This window comes from Dipteris shenzhenensis, chromosome 5 (assembly GCF_047967505.1).
Source record: "Dipteris shenzhenensis isolate YYH24624 ecotype China chromosome 5, Dip_SZ_1.0, whole genome shotgun sequence".
Classification (NCBI taxonomy): domain Eukaryota; kingdom Viridiplantae; phylum Streptophyta; class Polypodiopsida; order Gleicheniales; family Dipteridaceae; genus Dipteris; species Dipteris shenzhenensis.
Window position 1 is genome coordinate 468,895 of NC_141600.1, and position 15,684 is coordinate 484,578.

The window sequence follows — 15,684 nt, forward strand, 5'->3', positions numbered from 1 at the left end:
TAACATTGAAGATGTGGTTGAGTCTCTTAATTGATTATGACACATATGGCTTCACCCACTAGAAATAAAGGTTTTTAATAGCTTCGGTGAGACAAACTACTGCATTCCCAAGCTCGAGCAGTTTGGAGACTTGGAAGAACAGCATTTCAAATACACATTTTCCATACATGCTCTAGGCATTCTGGACTCGATGTATACATTTTCGACTCATCTGGTAAGAAAAATATTTCTCGGGATTTTGTGAATTTACATGCACCAATTGAATTTTTGTGTACTTTATGCTAAGAAACTTATAAGCCTGGTTTCAAACCCATAAAATGGGCTCGATTCTAATTTTTGAATACGGCTAGCATGAAGTTAGGCCATCTCCATTTTGTTGGTGTTCCTTGCTTTGTAATAATAAGAGCGCTTTAATCTCTATACCACGATCTAATTGCTTCAATTATTTGCACTGGGACAAAAGCCAAGGAAAAAAATGAGTAAGGTTGGTGGTTTTTCAAAAAATAGACAATCACATCTACTGATCTAATTGCTTCGATTATTTGCACTGGGACAAAAGCCAAGGAAAAAAAAGAGTAAGGTTGGTGGTTTTTCAAAAAATAGACAATCACATCTACTGTATGCTCGTTTAACATTCAATTTTAATGGAGAATTAGTATCACTTTCTGTGCTATGTAAGAAGTAAGGCTCGGCTGGAGATTTGGGCTGTTCTACTTATCCTTAATCCAAGTACTAATGTCAAGCTCTTAGTCTTCTTTCAGCTGGAGATTTGGGGCCATAATCCATGTAAAGTAAGAATGTACATTCTTAGCAATTGCATTTTTGGTGCATTTGAGATCCTTGAATGCAATTTTTCTTAAACATCAAGGAGTTGGAAAACACTACAAAAGATGGATGTAATAACTCTCTCTCTCTCTCTCTCTCTCTCTGCGCGAGAGAAAGGAGTACGACCCTGGGGGTTTTTGAGAAACATACACTAACAGGGATGTGATCTTCTATACAGAGACCCATGAGAGCCTTGAAAGGGGGCTGCCCATAGTGACAGGATATGTATGGGAGTCGGAAGGAGATGCGGAGAGACAATGGTATATGAGGCTTGGGAGGGGTGGCAGTTTTCTTGGGTTATATATGAGACACTACATTGTCTATGATGAGGAAGAATGAACGAGCATGCCACATGTGGATACGAATTCAGCAACTTGGTACACGCTCGATTATAATTGCAATATGCGACTTGCCGTCGGACACATCATACGAACGTGAGGTTATGTAAGGGGGTCAGTTAGCTCCCATGCGAGATGATATTTGATGATATCTTAGTTTTTCAACAAGGAGAGATTCTACTTCTGGGTGACTTCAATGCATGTACGGGGAATAGACATGTGAATCTACTTAACTTTGAGGTTGAACCCCCTAGAGTACTAGAGGTAGATCCGACAAAGCTTGGGATAGCGAGACACTCAAAGATGCACCGCACATCACTGGATATGGTTGAGACTTATAAGATATGGGAGCAGTTCATAATATTATGTACAATGGTCTTCTTAGATGACCATTGTTAGGAGGGCTCACTTGCTTGCCTCACAGAGAAGGAATGAGTACAATAGATTATCTATTGGGATCCTTGGTTTTTGTATACATGATCTAACTGTCCCTTTCCTCCATTAGGCACTGACCACTCCTATCTGAGTTTCAGTGTCTCGATCACCATGCCAACCACAGAATGGGATCCATTAGCCAGGGTCAAGTTCACTTTGATCATGTCCTTGATGTAGTATACATGAATCATCTATCATGTGAGCTACCCGAGTCCCTTGGAGACTACGTAGACCTCGTCCATGTCTCAGACACTCTAGTAGCAATGGTTGAGGATGCCGAAGTCAGATCCTTCCCCACGACTTGATCTACATCATGCTCTTCAGTTGGGACGATGCCCTGGAACCCATGGATTGATGATGAGTGTCGAGAGATGAGATCTCATCTCATACGTGAACAGGCCCTAGGACACCTTACGAGGATTAAGGCACAACGGCTATTGCGTCGTGTGATTCGTCGGAATAGATGAGCTTCCTTCACACCAGATGGATGAGGTGATTATAACTTTTTGAGGAGCATGGGAGCTCCTTTTTTAGGGTAAGTCACCATCATCGATTCGGGAGTCTGGTGCACACATGTGACTTTGTCCGACGACGTCCAGATACATGCGTCACTAGATTTGTTCACCTTACCTAGACCCACCACATCCTCCTTGTTCACTGCATAGAATGAGCGGGCCACTGCGTCGGCTCCACAATTGGAAAGCCTTGGATCATGAGGGGTTGAGGATAGAATACTTTGCACATGGGCAAGAGATCTTGGCCCCGATCCTAGCACAAATGTTTAATCATGTGGTATGTCATGGCTTTCCTCCTACTTGGAGCACCACTACTATTGTACCGATACACAAAGCAGGGGAACCTATGGACACGGGGAACTACTGCACACTCATGATAGGCCACACACTGGCTAAGATATATGGATCGGTGCTAGAGTGAGAGATTAGCTCATATACAGAGGCACATGGGTAGTGGGCAGTAGGACAGGTTGGTTTCCAACGGTGGCGTTCCACCCCTTCACCTTATAGGTGGTCATTGAGGAGCCGAGATCTAGATCCCAAAAAGTCTATGCTTACTTTGTAGACTTTCGCAAGGCTTTTGACACAGTTCCATGCACTTGCTTGGAGGCTTTAGGAGATGCAGACACCAGGAGTCATGATATGGGGTGTGGTGAGCTTATATGAGTCCGTCAGGGAGAGGGCATGTGCACTTGGAGGTGTATCAGATTGAATTGATAGCACGATCAGAGTGAAGCAAGGATGCCCCCTCTCTCCACACTCTTTGGGCTCTATATTGGTGAGATCACGACTTTCATCGACCGCATAAGAGGAGAGGGATCCTTGCTTGCAGACATGATGATACAGATCTTGCCATACGTAGATGACATAGCCCTGGTCTCCTCTTATGCAGTAGGCCTACAATGATATATCGAGGCTCTAGAGGCATTTTGCAAGCAGAGAGACTTGACCATCAACATTGGCAAGATCAAGGTTATGATCTTCAACACTTCACGAGCAGTACTTCAATGGCATAGGTTCATGTACCGAACGAGGAGAGCTAGTGGAGATACAATCATATACCTATATTGGACTAGTTTTCGCAGGGCTTATCTTTGTGATAACACACATAGATCGGGCATGACTCACACGTGGGCAAGGAGCTCTAGCTCGACTAGAGAGATACTCCACACACATTTCTAGGACCCCCCGATGAAGGGATGGCTTTTGGATACACTAGTGAGATCGATGGCCATGTATGCAACACCCTTTTGGGGATGTGATCTACTGGCAACTGAGTGATGAAGATTTGAGAGGCTACAGGTGACCATTGGGTCTAAGATGATGCCATCTTCCAGATAGTGACATCTACACAAGGTATGGGCCTTGCCAAGCTGAAGGCTACTGAAGTTGGCATTAGAGTCATCTAGGCGATTAGTTGAGAGTGGGGTCAGCGTAGCATGGTATGCCTGCATCTCCAAATGGTTTCACACTCAGGGCATTCAGATGAATCGCCTCCCTCCCTTTTAGCATAGCTTGGATGCCCCATCCTTCCAGGTCCCACAAGATGAGCTCAACCGTATCATACGGTTGGATCTACTCCAGCAATCTACATCACGACTAGGGGGGGGGCAAGAGTTTCCCACCAAGATTCAGTTCTACCTCTACTTTGACCACTTCTTGAGAGTATCAAAGGAGGGATTGATCACTAGGCCCTAGTATCTGGAGGATAGATGGGTTACCCATGCACTGAGGATTGCCATAGGACAGATGCAGGTCTCATCTCACTAGGTGAGGATTGAGCCAAGGAGGGATGCAGGCACATCTAGAGAGCATCGGGTTTGCAGGCTATGCACACTAGTAGTGGTGGAGAGAGAGGAACATTTCTTATGCATTTTCTCTACTTACTATGAGATCTGAGGACAATACCATTGTTTCTTTCAGGAGGGACATGGGTTTGGACCACTCTCCCATTTGATACAGTTCCATGACCAGGTGTGCATTGGCCTCTTTTTGATGGAGATGCGGCGGCGACAGAGAGACCTTGCTACAATAGATCAGACAGTAGGAGGTGACAGTACCACAGGACATTGACTGGGCATTGAGACACGTCACTGACTTCTATGCCTTCGAGCTCAGAACACATTGGGGTAGAGGAGGAGGAGATAGCCGACATGAGGGCAACATGGATTGGTGGGAAGAGATGACACAGAGCAGTGGAGCCTACTACAAGGATGACCAGAGCTCGCACGATAGAAGTCTAGCCCACACTGCTCTACTCAGAGGCCCAAGGTGCCATCCTTGATATGGCTCGTTGGATACAGAGATCCTGGAGACCACACCCTCCCTCACAGCAAGAGACAGATCGACAACTATACTTATGTGGCATCTTTGCGTCTTGTTGAAGCGCCACCATGGCTCCTAGATATGTCCTTGGAGCTTTCGCACTACCCACTAGAGTCTCTTGAGAGTTTTCAAGAGATTTTGAAACTTTGAATTATTAGCTTAGGTTAGCACTCAGCAAGGGCCTTAGCGACCCTTTGCTTAAGATGTTAATACAACTCTGTCTCTCTCTCTTTAGCCTTGAAAGCTCTATGTTCATCACAATGTGCTTCAAATTGACAAATAGTTTGGTGCACTTAGTTGCTCCAAATAAGGAGCCCAAGGTAGGTACTCTCTTTTTGCAAGATGGTTGAAATGTTAGGAAAAGCTTTCTAACAAGGTAAAACAAGCTTCACGTAAGCAACACTTCTTCTAAGGGAAATTAAAACGTGAAATAAAAAACCAACAAGGATAGTGATCCTTGAAGAGGCTAGATGCATTATGTGGGCTCTAGAGGATGTGACTTAGGAATTGTATTATGGTGGAAATGGATAGTGTATATTTAAATTTTATAGTTATTATTCGAATGGATATGTGATATTGATGAGATTTATTCGACATGTAGAAATCTTGAAAAAATGCTTATTTTCGAAGAAAGCCTTTGGAAGGTCTATGGTAAACAGATTATTTATCCTATATATCGTCATATGTTTGTTTTCTTGTCGTTGAAGTATTTCATCAATCAAGGATATACATATTACCCATGTTAAATTTGATTGATGGTATAGTCCAATAGTACATTTGTTAATTTGTAAAGCATGGCATACACAATTTAATGTATATTAATTGTATAATGAAAGTTATTTAAATAGCTTTTACTATTCATTTTGTAGGTTTTGAAGCTATGCTCAAGAAATCAGAGCCTTTTTTTAAAAATGTGACCATAAATATTGAAAGCAAATAGCATTCATGAATTGGATTTGTTGGAAAATTGGCCATAATGTGGAAAGAGGAGCATAACTTATTCTTTAAGAGTTGTAAATAATGATAGGAATAACCTTCGGAAGAAAATTTCTACATGGACATTTTCATGGAAGTGCCAAATGAGGCTTAAGCTTGATTGCGACCATGACACAGATTCAATGTTTTGTAATGCCTTTTTCTACTCTTCTTGGAACATAGGCTTGAAGCCTCACACATATTTGGAACACATTATTTAGCATATGAGACAATCATCTACCTTTGAGAGCAAAGAACATACATCCAATGAGGCTATGCAAGAATAAACAAATACCTCTAGAGGTTGCATGACAAGAAAAACATCAGAGGAGGATGCACTAGACAGAACACATACCACAAAGATGATTCAAGATCATCATGGAAACGAGGGAGACATACATTATATGAGGATATGTAGGAGGAAGCGAACACCTCACTAGAGGATGTAGAGCGAGAAAGAGATACATAAGAGGAGGATGTAGATTCTACATGGTTTGAATATCATGAGATGTTAACCATAGGATTAACAACAAGAGCCATTGTAGCACCACTGATTAAGGCATTAAAGACTATGTATACATTTAGCATAAATTGAGATCGGAGCAAATGGTTGAACACCATGTGATGAAGTGACCCAAGGCAAGGGCTTAAGTGCATGTGTGAAACTAGATTGAGGAGCAAGGATAGTCTAAAACAAACATAGTACCACCACTTAGAAAGAAGCTATGATGCCAAGTAGAAAAGGCTACTTTTTAGACCAACATTTTCAACCCTTTTCCATCATCTACTCCTAGAAATAAAGCACATCCCTTTACAAGAAAAACATAAAAGGAGCAAGAAGTCATAGTAGAACATGAAAATGAAGTAGTTTAGCAGGACTAGACTTATTAAGGCAGTCAATGGTGATGATAAAGACTATATCTGGCAATGCAAACCATTTCTTATATATGGCTTTGATGTTACAAGCATCCTCACCAATAGTAATGATGTTACATGTGTCATCTGCCATGGAGATAGTTAAGGAGTAGTGGATGGTAAGAAATCAATTCTTTCAGCATGTGGTTCTTCTTTGAATGATGCATGTAGTAGAAAAACAAAAATAGGATGTTACATGTGTCATATGCCATGGATATAGTTAAGGAGTAGTGGATGGTAAGACATCAATTGCTTCAAATGTGGTTCTTTGATGGATACAGGAAAATACAAAATCCTCATGAAACTTCCATGAGGTTGGACAAACATCTCAATTTTAAATTTCAATTTATTAGGTCCTATGGGAGGAAATTTTGACTTACTAAAGAAGGAAGTTTTGAAGGCAAAAAGTGTAAATTTGAGCCCAACAACACTTCAATTATGCTTAGGCCTCGTGGGCCTATGGGACAAAAGTGTAAAGTACAGCAAAAGGAAAAACTCATATAAGCCACAATGGGTTGGAGCAAAGGGCACACTAAGGCCCTTGCTGAGTACTTTGTTAAAATGAAAAACTCAAAAGCTCAAGCAAAATCAAGTACAAAACATATGCTATCTAAAATAGGCCAAGAGCTAGGACTCAGAAATCAAAACTTGGCATTGTGGTGGCTCATCTGTGAATGGTAAAAATGTCTCGAATCTGCGTTTATCGTGTTGTCTCACACTGTGAAGGTGGAGGGAGACCTCGTCTCCTCGATCCATGAAACCCCTGAGCTATGTTCAAAGTGACCCCTCGTCTTGGGCAATATCCTTTGAGGAAAGCCATGATAGGCTGGGACCTCAATAGAATGTGTTCTAGTTTCTCTTCATGTCGCAAGTAGCCTCTGTGTCCCTCTCTCAATAATCCAGACTCCCGCATATCAACTATCTCCTCCTCCTCCACCCCATTGTGTCCTAGAGCTGATAAAAATGCATAGAAATTTGTGACACGCCATTGTGTCTAGTCAGCCGCCGCCGTAGTATCCTATGGTCTAGTCATCTCCTATTGCTCTCTAATTTTATCATAGCAAAGTCTCCTTGTGTCAGTGCATCTCAAGCAAATAGAGCCCAATGCACTGGTCATGGAATTGAATCACTCGTGAAAGAGGGCCAATGTTGCTCCCATCTTAATAGAGGCAATAATATCGTCCCCTAATCTCATAGTAGACTACGCAAGCGCACACACAGTGTGGGAGAGGAGAGCACACACAAAGGGATAAGGAGACACCAAAAGTGGTGGAGCAAAAGCTACTCTAGCTTATTCCTCTATCATATATATATATGAGTATACATGGGCACTGTACAAGTGGGTGGGCACACTGCCCTTTACCCCAACAACCTCCCACTTAAAGGCAGTGTGCCTTTAAGGGAGTATAGTACACATATAATAAAATCAGCCATAGGCTGAAAAACAAGATGACCAGACCGTCATCCTATGCCCATTGGCACTTTACAATGTGCAAAGTGCATAGAGGATAAGCTACTAGCAGACATTAGGTTTGCAGGATAGAAAATGACAAGCTGTAGATGCCTGTCAACCAAGATCTCATGCCAGATCTCACTGGGAGAGTGAACTCTCACCACCACGTGCTCCTGTGCTAAGTCCATAGCACCGGAACTGTCACTGTGCAAAGAAAAAGTCTCTGTACCACCTGTGACCATAAGCACATGCCCTACAATAGACCTCTGCTGGTCTACCCAACATGCATCACCTACATGCTGCTCCTGGAAGCATAAGGACCTGATGTCCACAACCGCTTCCCTACTGCCAAAATCTGCCATAATCATGCTACTAACTCCCACTTCAATGGAAGCAAGAACCGAAAGTGTAGCCCCAATGGCAAACATGTGAGAACCAAGTCTCAACACAGTCATGGATGCATGAAGTACTATGGCTGCCATATCAACCATAACTTGCTGCTCAACTGATCTGTGATCGTCAAACCTGCTGTGTTTCAAGTATGGAGCCAATACAGGTAATGGAGTACTCAGTAACTTCCCCCTCTCCATACTGAAACAACCATGTATTTGACAAACATCATCAAGACCATGCAGCTCCCACTGCAAAGCATCCCTGTCCATAAGGAACCATATGGCAAGTAACCTCAGAAGGATAGCAACCTCCTGAATACTGAGACCATAACCTGTCTCACTGCGCATCACATCCTGAGCTCTCATAACGGTATCAAACCTATGAAGCCAAGCTCGAGGTAATTGCTTTTGGCCATGGAGGCACTTACGAAGTAAACATATCAATGATTCCTGCCCATGCGCAATATGACCCGAGTCAATAACTGCAGAAACCACATCTGTCCTGGCATAACCAGCCAATGGATCATACCGGGCATCATTAGCCAAGGTATCCTCCTCACCATGCATAGCCTCATCCTCATCTGCAAGAGGCACTCCGCATCCTGGGAGTTAACTGTAACTATCCATAGAAGATGCATCAACAATCTCCATAGGAGTATAAACCTGTGGAATACTCGAGACATCTGACCGTCTCTGACCAAAATCAGGAAGTAATCGTAGCTGTCCCAACTTTATAACCTGCTCACCATGGGAAAAACCTCCCACTCCAAGGGATATGGGCTGCCCCTGCAAAGAATTCGGAGGTATCAGTGCACTTACGCCCTCTTGGAACACCACTCTCCTACTATCCAAAGTCCTGGGCTGTCTAAACATAGCATCCTCTCTGAAATAGACATTATGGCTGCGTATCAACTCTCTAGTTGAAGAATCCCATAACCTGTAGTCCCTACTGGACTCACTGTATCCAAGGATGATACACCTCCTCGATCGGGAACCATGAGCATAAGCCTTGCAGCCAAACACACGTAAATGCTCATAACATGGTGCCCTGCCTGTCAAGAAGTCAAATGGCACTCTACCATTCAGAGATCTCCTGGGTGACCTGTTAAGCAAGTATGCAGCTGTCTTACATGCCTCAGCCCAATAGCATTCGGTAAGACCTGCATATCGTAGCATGCTACCAATTGATCTACCTCTGGAGTGCATATCAAGGCTGTATTTCAGCACATCAGGGCATTTCAACCCATCATGCTGTAACATAACACTATCATGGTCATACATCCGGCATATACGAGTGTAGAACTCATATGCATGGCAGTCTACACCATGTACACCATCTTGTACCTGCAAGTAGACTGACTTTGAGAGTGATGACTAAATGATAGAGCATGCTTGCTCATCCATGTCATCCCAATCACTCTGTTTAATGCTATTAGGCTTGACACCTTTGCATTGAATGGGCTTATGTTGCCTCTTCTGCACTAACACATCATAAATCTGCTCTTTCCAATATTGAAAGTTTGATCCATCCAACCTCTCAATATCAAAGAGGGCACTACTAGCTGTAGATGCCATATCTGTGGCACAATAGCTCACAACCAAAGAGCAGTATAATGCAATAGGTAACCCAAATGATAAAAAATATAGTGTTGTCCAGACCAATCAGGTCTCCAAATAAACTGGCTGATCCAATGCTCAAAAGCACTCAGCCATAAAGAGGCATAAACAAGAATATATGCAGCCCAATAACCTGCCAATGCCTGGCAATCCAAGTAAGAAATGCACTGAACCAAATGAGCAATGCCAGCTCAACCAATGGCAATAGGAGCCCAGCTCAACTATCCATAAACATCAGTGCGTAATCCACCGATACAAATCCATAATGCATCGAAATGTCATTTACTGCATCACCAATGCATCACCTCAAGTGTGCAATCCTTAAGCAACAAAATCAAGCATTCACCACTTGCCAAATGTGCCAAAGTGACTCGCCAAAATGCCAATAATGCCCTTGGACTGAAGTGAGATCCCAATCACTTTTTGTAATTTACTGTTGTGCAAGAGATCACATCCACTTTGGGCAAGATAACACACTCTCCTTGTTTTTGAATAGTGATATCTTTTCACTGAAAGACCGAATGCCAAAGTTGTAAACAGCAAAGTTGTAGCTGGTGGAAAGATCTACAACTTATCAGTTGAGCTCAAGAGCCAAATCCTTGTGGATTTTCAGATATTCTCACCTGAAAAACAGCTTCCTGCACATTGGTCACAAATAGACAGTAGACTGCAACTTTTTGTGGTCTTGCAGAGGCTGTAACTCCTGCAGCTTATACCGGATCAACTTGCTTCCAAAAGAAAAGTTGTAGTATGTTCTGTGACTACAACTTTTCAGTTCGGAACAAAGTGCAATTCCGCACCAGGAAAGAGATATTCAGTCCTGAAAATGACTGTTTTGTCATAAAAACAGCAACAGCAGCTTCCTTGAATGTTTGCTGCCCTTTACAGCACTCATCTGCTCCGGCAAAAAACAGCCCCAAAAATGGTCAAAATACATCCAGCAGATCACCCCGTATGTCAACTGCAACACCAGCAAAATGGCAAGTACAATGCCCAACCAAATCAGCCCCGACAATGCTCATAGATCAGCAATAAAATAGCCCAAAAGCACTGGCAAAACAGCCCCGAAATGTGCTCCAAACAACGGCAAGTCATTGACACCATTCATTCTCCTCTTCTCCTTCCCTTTTCCTTGTCTTCTCCCATCTTCCCTTTCCCTCCTTCTCCCATCTCCCCTTTCCCTCTTTCTCTCGTGGAAACACATTGCAACAATTTGGGAGCCACTTGAGTGACACTTGCAGATGGCGGGTGCTTTGCATTGCTCTTACAAGGAGTACCTTGGAGTGGAGGCTCCATTGGCATTCCTTCAAGATCCCCACGACATGTGAGTCACCGTTGAGACAACACATCTTTGGCGCCATTGCCGTGGAGTTCAAGGTATCCTTTTGCATTGCACTTGCCTTCTCTCATCATTTACCCATTGCTCATTACTTCAAGCTTAACTAAGAGCATTGATAGTGGAGTGTTAGGAGAGGAACGAGTGAAGAAGTGTGAGTTTTGGACATAAAAAAGACGAAGCTGTCATTTTCTTGTTGGAAAGCGTTTTGGATCATGTGAAGCTTGTTTTTTATGTTTTTTAGTGTTTGGAATTGATAGGAAGATAGTTTAGAGAATTGCTAAGGTGTGTGTGATAGGAAACTCTAACAAAAACACCCAAAAGTGATGCTTTGAGTGAATTTTGAAGTTGGTTTAGAAGGAGAAACTGTCACCTTTTGCAAAAGACCTCTTTTGTCATTCAAATGTTGTTCTTTTTTGTTGTTTTTTGCATTGGATAGGTAGATTAGGTAGTTTGGCATCCCCCCATCACAAAAAAACTTGAACAAAAACTCCAACATTGTCAAGAATCATCCATGGGTTGTCGTCTTAGCTCCTATCCCCATGGCCATCGCCTTAGCTCTATCCCTCTAGTCAAACATGTGTTGACCCATTGCCTTAGGCTTAACCGCACGACTTGACACCTATCCCCCTCTAGCTCTGATGAGATGAAGAGCTTGAATGAAGAAATGCAAGATCCCACGGACCCGAGGGCTTCTGAAGCCCCCTACTCCAACCTAGTTCCTCTTCATTCTCCTACTCCTTTTGTAGCCTCCAAGTTAAGAGGGATAATATCCAACATGTTTGGATGACTAGGTCGAATGGATTCAACAGATATGGAGAACCCTTTCACTACCAAAATGTCTAGAGAAAGGGAAGGCCAGCAACAACCAACCCCTGAGCCGCAGGTAGGGACTAAGGCCACCTTTGTGGACTCAGGACCCACGACCTTCAAAGGGCACCCTGACTTGGAACGCATGGATGACGAAGACCATGGATGAGGGGATTCATAGGGTAAAACTCTGGCTGAGGAAATGTATGAGACTTCCAAGTGGGAAACTCTTATGAACTTCCTACCTTTCAGGTGCCCCCGACATTCGCAGGCTATGTACCCCCGCAAGTTCCACCTTATAGACTGATGCAAGGAACATCCATGCAAATTCCTAGTGACACGCTTCCTTCTGGAATCCGACACACTTTTCCCGCAGCTATAGCTCCAATGTACAGGGGGGCCAGCTTCCCGGTCCCAATCTCAGTTCTGGCAACCCAATGGAACCCAATATCAAGGCACGGCTTGAGGCTACCTCTATCAAAGGTCCACCAACCGATCTATCAAATGAGACCCCCATTAGCCCTTACGGCCCCACCAACCCAATGAATGCACAAGGCGCCCCTCTAGCCAACCCAGGCCAATATGGGGCACAACAAGCTCCCTTACCGCCACCTATACTAGGCTCGCAACTGCCCCTACCTTGTATAACTCCAGTCAACCACTAATGATTAGGAGGAGACGGAACATGATCACGGACACCTCGAATATTACCCTTATGAGGAGGGAAATGGCATCATAAGTCACTACCTCTTACATGAGGATCAACATGTCCCAGTGTTCTAGACAGCACCCATGGCCGGGAGGGCAAGAGACATGAACTCCATGGTGAGAAGGTCCCTGATCCAATGTTATACTTGCCAAGGTCCACACGGAGCAAGTGAATGCCCGTATAAGGGCTCAGCGAACCCTCTCGTGTCATGCTCTAAATGCCATTTTCTAAAGGACTGCCCATATAGGGATCTTGCCTCGGTGATTCCACCCACAACAGGCCCCATACCCTTGTGTGTTGGGTGTGGAGTGGAGCATTTATTCAAGAATTTCCCCCTGAGGAGGCCAGCAACTCCGGCCACCCCACCCAAGAGTACTAGCATCAATTTGCTGAGTATTGAACAGGGTCAAGTAGCGGCAATATCCTTGAAGGTCATTACAAGGATGCAGGCAAGGGCCATAGGCAAGGAAATGAAGAAATAAGCAAGGAAGGACAAAACATCTATGTCGCAAAACCTTGAGGCGCCCCAACCCCTATAGACCAGGTCCAAGAAGATCACCAAGGTGGGCGAAGGAATGCACCAAGTGCTCCAAGACGGTTCAGATGAGGAGACAGCCACCCTCGCCACTATCTCTACCTCTGAACGAGCCCCTTCTCAGGACGATTCAGGTATGTCCTTGCACCAGGATGTAAACAAGCCAGTGCAGGCCTCACATCTCCGCCTTGCACCAGGATGTAAACAAGCCAGTGCAGGCCCAAGGCCTCACATCTCCGCCTTCTTATAAGGGAGCGTATCTAGACCTAGCCTTAGAGTAACAACGTTTAATAGACGCTCAAAACCTGGTATGGGAATCAGGAGAAATTTGAGCATAAGCTTAAGGTTAACAAGGGGTCGGATACCATCCACCTGGACCATCTGAGCACTCATATAGGGGCAAAGCCACTTAGGGTGTCAGAGAGGGTGGAAAAAGAGGAGCTACCCAGCTCCGACAACTCAGAGGCTCCGGACTTGATGCAATGGATGTTTCAGGAGGACCCAATACTGCAAAACCTAAGAGAGGAAGGAGACCTCTATGGTCTCAAGGATCCACTATCGGTTGGTAGGGAGACCTCTTAGGAACCATGCAATAGTGTCGGGTTAGCGGCCCTCCTCTCTGCAGAGGTCAAGATGCCAATCGCATCCTTGTTAAGAGGGAATCCTACCCTTTAGCGAGACCTCTCAAACTAGATGAACGAGCAATTCCTGCCCCAAGGTTCTACCAGCCCCGAAGTCGACCAACTGCAAGAGGAGAGTCGGAACCTATGTCGAAGTAAAAAATGCAGCAAATGAATTTTATCTTGATTTATTTTATGTGATGGGTATGCTGCAATGGATCAAGAGGTAGTTCCAATGATGAGTATTCAATGATGCCAACCTGTGGAAATGTAAGATGGAAGATCTGAGGTGCTTAGCAGCGCAATCTGGCAATCATTTTTACTTTTTGGATCACCTCCAAATTCCACCTGGATCAAAAGTATGGCTCCCCGAAGGATGGCCAAACTTTTATCACAAGAGGGATGGTCAAAATGATGAGGTGTCCTCTGATGAGGTGGCAATAGAAGGTCACATGCCAAATGCATTGTGTGCCTGTGGAGAGAAAATAGTACCTTGCAGGGGACTGCCACATGGAACTCAAGAGGTGGCATGCTGACTGTCGAAATCTTGGAAGATTTTGTTTACGGCACAAAATTTTGGCTTCATAACCGACGATCACGAGATCGTAAGGGATTACGCATTGAGCATTTTGCGGATAGGCAAGAGATCCTGACCTCGATATGATCTCCGCCTGTGAGCCTGTGGAGTCTGTTTGGCACCATGGAGTCTTGGTGGTGAAGCTTGGCACTGCCTTCATGGGTGAGCCGTTGTAATGAAGTCGATAAGGCATCGTTTGGAGTGTTGATCTGTTGGTTGGACATGAGTCATTGGAGAGTTGTTTCGCTGACATCAATGTTTGGAGGTCTGGTCGTTGGAGTGTCGCAGTTGTGTAACAGCAATTGTGCATGTGGGCTGTTGGTCCGTTTGATGCAAGGAGTCGTGTAGAGGCTTGTGGTTGGAGCCTAGTGAGCGTGGTAGTTGTCATTGGAGGCATCTTGTGCATGGGCAAAGTCTTGAGCAATAGGCATTAATGGAGTTGGAGCTTGGAGTTGCTATGGCATAGGAGCTATGGTGCTGAAGGGGTCGGGCCGCTTTTTGGCCATGGAGGCATTGGCCGTGTGCTTTGCTACCGAGCAGAGTAGTCGGTTGTGGAGGTTGACGTGCTGTGGAAGCTTGGAACCGAGTCTGAGTCGTTGGAGTTCAGAGGGAGGAGCTGTCATTCGGGCTTGCTGCTACGTTGGTGAAGGTTGGTCGTTGAGGGCATACTATTCCTTTGGAGCTACTGAGCTGCTAAAGCTGGTTGTTGAGGCTGCTAGTCTTGTTGTTATTGGAGCTCTTGGGAGCTTTGTTCGTTGAGGGTCTAAGCCGCTAGATTGGAGCACTAGATGCATGGCTACTTGTTGCTACAGTCTTTTTGGTCGTTGGAGGCTGGATGGGAGCCTTTCATGTGAGCCCTTACTTGCTGCGAGCAATGTGGCTAGAGCTTTGCAACACATTGTAGGGCTCCCTGTAGCCCACTTTAGATAGAGTTTTGTGGGATATAGCAAGTCTCACAATTGAGTCCCATAGAGTTACTTCATATTAAAGGAACCTTACAGAACAACAAATCTCAAACTCTCAATGAACACTCATCAGGAAAAATGAAAAGGAGGAAGACTAGAAGAAGCATAAATTTTTCTCCATAGATCGAAAAAAATGAGCTTTCAGAACCAAATCGAAGATGGAGAAAAGCTCTATGAAAGTTGCAGAAATGAAGAGGTTGCCTTGGAAGGAGGGCTTATTTGACAGAGCAAGGGCTTACACACTCTCTCGGAAGCTCTCTCACAAAGATCTCACACTTGGAGAAGGAGGGTGCCTTGCAGAAGGAGGGCTTAGTGCCCACTGCCTTAATAAGATGTAAGGGC